The sequence below is a fragment of the Tiliqua scincoides genome, chromosome 4 (genome assembly GCF_035046505.1).
Source record: "Tiliqua scincoides isolate rTilSci1 chromosome 4, rTilSci1.hap2, whole genome shotgun sequence".
NCBI classification, from domain to species: Eukaryota; Metazoa; Chordata; class Lepidosauria; order Squamata; family Scincidae; genus Tiliqua; species Tiliqua scincoides.
This window is the reverse complement of record NC_089824.1, coordinates 199,109,424-199,113,692: the sequence shown is the minus strand read 5'-3', so window position 1 is coordinate 199,113,692 and position 4,269 is coordinate 199,109,424. Positions and strand designations below refer to the sequence as shown.

At 42.2% G+C, this 4,269-nt stretch overlaps 1 pseudogene; it reads left to right on the top strand.

Annotated features, from left to right (window-relative positions):
- Positions 1 to 3,426: 3,426 nt before the first annotated feature.
- Positions 3,427 to 3,545, top strand: LOC136649893 (5S ribosomal RNA; annotated as a pseudogene).
- The last annotated feature ends 724 nt before the right edge of the window (positions 3,546 to 4,269 follow it).

The window sequence follows — 4,269 nt, the reverse complement described above, 5'->3', positions numbered from 1 at the left end:
TGGCAGTCAGTCATTCTAGGACAGTGGTTCCCAAATTGTTTAGCACCAGGACCCACTTTTTTAAACGGCACTCTATCAGGACCAGACTCTATCAGGATTCTATCAGCACCTAGTTTTACCAGACTTTTTAAAAAGGAGATCTAAAAAGAAATACTGTATTATTTTATTTATTTAGAAATAAGAATAACCAGAAAAAAGAACCTGAAACATTTAACTCCCTATATTTACACAGACTTGCAAACTGCAGGAGCTGAGCTCTTTGTTGGGGTAACTAGCAGCTACAGTATCTGGTTTTTGAATAGCTTCAGGACTTGAGGCAATTAGTTATTTGATCTTTCCATCACCCTTTGGCAATCCACCACAAATCAGGTCACAACCGACCTGTGGGTTCTTTTCTGCTGTAAAGAATCAGCATTAAGGTAATACTGTACATCTCTAAACACTAGGTAGGGGAAAAGTGCTGGGGTGAGGTAGAAAGTAGTAGGTAAGTGGAAGGTTTACTGACTTTGAGAATCATCAGTCTCTCAAATGACAGAATATTTCATTTTGTCCAAAATGTGTGTGAGTGTGAGGAAAATAAATGTCCAACACCCCACTTCTCATTCTCTCCTTCATGAGTTCCAGCAATGTGTGAAGGGGAGCATATTTGTACTGGCCAGTCCCCACTGCCCATCAACATGCGATTACTACTTCCACACTCTATTCTCACACATTGGGACCAATCCTATTCAGCCTTCCAGCACTTATGCAGCTGCAGTGCACTCCCAAGGTAATTGTAGTGATTATGCATAGTAACATAAGGGCTTAGTGAATATGGCAACAGCAGGCACATCTGCTTCTGCTTCCAGAACACATTCTGAGCCGTAGCCTTGTTCACTGCTTGTTACCTAGTAAACAGGATGAGACAGTGTTTTAGAGATGCATTTCTTATCTCAGGAATGTGTTGTTGCCAGCTAGCGTTATCTCTAACCAAAAGTAACCTCAGCTTGTTCTGTACTGCTTCTGGAGTCTGAATAAAAGGCCAGGGAGAGGCTGGTGCTCCAGTTTCCCTCCCTGCATCTACCTTTGAAACCTGCCTGCCGTCTCTTCATTGCTTCTGCTCATGCCTTACATCAAGCAACTTGATTCTTGAGTCTTGCTTGCTCCCCACATCACTGCAACAGTAATGGAACAAACTTACAAAATTTTCTCATCTTGAAGAGACCTTGGTGACTCTCTCTCTCACACACACCCCACAGGATGCAGTGCATGCCCCATTGGCATGGCTGCAATGGCACTAGAAAGTTGGGAAGGATTGAGCTCAGAGTGGAAGCTAGGAATGAACCCTACCCATGTCTGCAGGTTGGGAAACCCATGTGTGAAGAGCTGTACACACATAGTATCCCTGCTTATATTCCACCCACTGTATGGGGGCAGAGCTGGGGTCCAGAGGCCACACACACATCAGGAATGGAACTAGCCAGCGCAATCCCACTTCCGTCCTGACTGATCACACAAAGGTGAGTATGACAAAAGAGCAAGGTGACCAGATCCAACAGAGGACACAGTGTCCATACCTTTAACCATTGCATATGTTATGCAGGATCGAAAGAGACCACTGACACCAAACTAAGTTTAAGGCTTTTATTAGGAGGAATGGAACCTGGACCAAACAAAACAAAATGACCTTGTTCCAAATTCCCCCAATTGAGAAGGGACCTGAGGCAGGCAGGCAGGCAGGCAGGCAGACTTGAGGCAGGCCAAGGGCTGGAGGCTTGATGGAAGTTCCCCTCTGGTTCTCAGCTCCAGCAAGGAGCACTCTCTCCCAGGGCTCCTTCCAGTAGCTCTCTCAGCTCTCCCGCAGAGCTCAGAGTTCAGCTCCTCCCTGCAGCTCTGTCCCTGGTGGTCACTCCAGAGCTCTTCTAGCTCCTTCTCTGCAGAGCTTCTCTGGTGGTCCTGGTGCAGACTATAATGGGGCTGACTATAATGGGGCTTACTTCTGAGCAGGCATGCATAGGATTGGTCTTTTGGTTGCACTCTTTTTCTCAAATACACAAGCAGGCAATTGGCACTTCTCTTTCCTCTTCTCCCCCACCCCACCCCCTTCCCCAGGAATATTTCAGATCAAGTAAAGATCTGAAATCAGATCAAACATCAGATCAAATAAATCCCACATGAAGACACAAAGGCAATACCTTCTCTATTATTTCTTCCTAAAGTCTCTGATTTTCAGAAGTAGACTGTGTCTGCTCATATATAGTAGTTGGCTCTTTCAGGGCAAGTTTTAAGGCACTGTGTAGGATAAGAAGAACAAGCACAAGCCTGTGGGCACCTCTACAATACATCTTGGCAACAATTATCAAGGCTGAGTCCCGATGCCATAAATCCTCTCGGAGAATTGCGAGGAAGAAAGCTGATATAGAAAGAAATATGCTTATTTTTACTTTGGGAAGATCATGATAAACTCCTCTCCATCACAGGCAGCTCACTTGTCCAAAACAATGCAATTTATGGAAATTTACATCACAATCAATCATGAGAGCATCTGGGGCTGTGATTTACGCACTCTGCAGAGGGTGTTCACTTGCCCAGCAAATGTTCTGTGCTGCTGTTAAAAAATCTGCATAATTTACTACTTAGAAGGGATGGTTGTTGACACCCAAAATGTGTTAAAGATGTCATAATCACATTCTTCTTCTGCCAGGTAACAAAGGGATGTTTACAGCAGAGTCTGTGGCAAAACACAAGTTACTAGGGGAGAATGAAAAAATACTCACATACACTGAACATGTTACAGGTTAATTCACACAGGCAGTTATTTGTCTGAATCATTTTTGCATTACCTTTCCTCATCAAATGAGCACAAGGTGGCAAATAAATAATACAAATCTATAACAAACACAATAAAATGAAACTTAACAACAGCACACTAAAATCTGTTTTTGCAGATCAAATAAAAATGATAAAACATTAACAAGGTCTTATGGGGAAAAAAATCTTTTGCTACTATTGAAAATAACAGAGGAAGGAGCAGGCCATCTCCCCCTAGGCAGACAGTTCCACTGTCATGGAACCACCACTGAAAAGGTCCTGTAGGCTCTACATCATTTCTCTGCCCTTGATTCCTATGCACTTGATGGCTGTCAGCTGAATGTGTAACAGTCTTTCTTGGAAAGCATTGTGCTGAAGGAAATGTCAAGTGTTACATATATGTTTTTGTCAGACTAAGACAGAGGAAACCTGAGTTCAAACCTTCTTGTGAAATTCACTGAGTGACCTTAAAGCATCCTAACCCTTCTATGGTTGTTGTGGAGAGAAAGCGAGAAGAGGAAGAAGGTAGCCACACCACAGCTCATAGTGGTGGCCTTCTTGCAAGGCTCAACCCCCAGAAGAGGAAAGGATAAAAAGCAATGAACCTGATTAGTGCATTTGAGGAGGAAGGCTTATCTCAGCATTTATTCTGCTTTGCAGATGCCTGATCTCGTCTGATCTTGGAAGCTAAGCAGGGTCAGGCCTGGTTAGTACTTGGATGGGAGACCGCCTGGGAATACTGGGTGCTGTAGGCTTATACCATAGTCTTTCGAGACTGAAGGTTGCCAACCATTCTGCTTTGCTTGCCATGCCTGCTATGGGCTTAGTGTTGCTGCACCCACCTTCGGACTAGCTGAGATTAGCTGATTGCCTTGAGACCAGGTAGGAGTTTTTTGCCTTCCACCTGATCGGCCATTGGTGACGGAATTTTTTGCCTAACCCAGACTATCCTCCCCAGTGCTTTTTTTGTAAAAAAAAAAAAGGTGCAGGAACTCACGACTTGTTAATCTTTTATTTATTTATTTATTTATTTATTTTTAAATTTATTTAAAAATACCGGAATATAATCTATTTTACAACTCATCTTGAACCAATAGAGGGTGTGTGACCACATGATTTTTGATTCATAACTTCATAACTTAATCAATTCATTAACCCATCTTTTGTGGTTCCCCCCTTTCCCCTGTGTACTATGTCCCCATTCCCCATTATAATAATAGTGATTATTAAATATAGTCTAAAAAAACCAAAAATTAATAGACAACAATGATCTGACCTACTGCACAGAGGAATACATATTTCCTAAGTGTTATTATAATGCAGCAAGGACACTTAAGCTTCCCCATTTATAGTTAAAAACCTAAATCTCCTGTTGATGACATTACAAAGCTACTAAATTATTAGTAATAATTTTTGCTTAATTAATTTAGATCAGCCAAGCCTTATATTAATAACTATAAAAATGAATGAATTACTTGC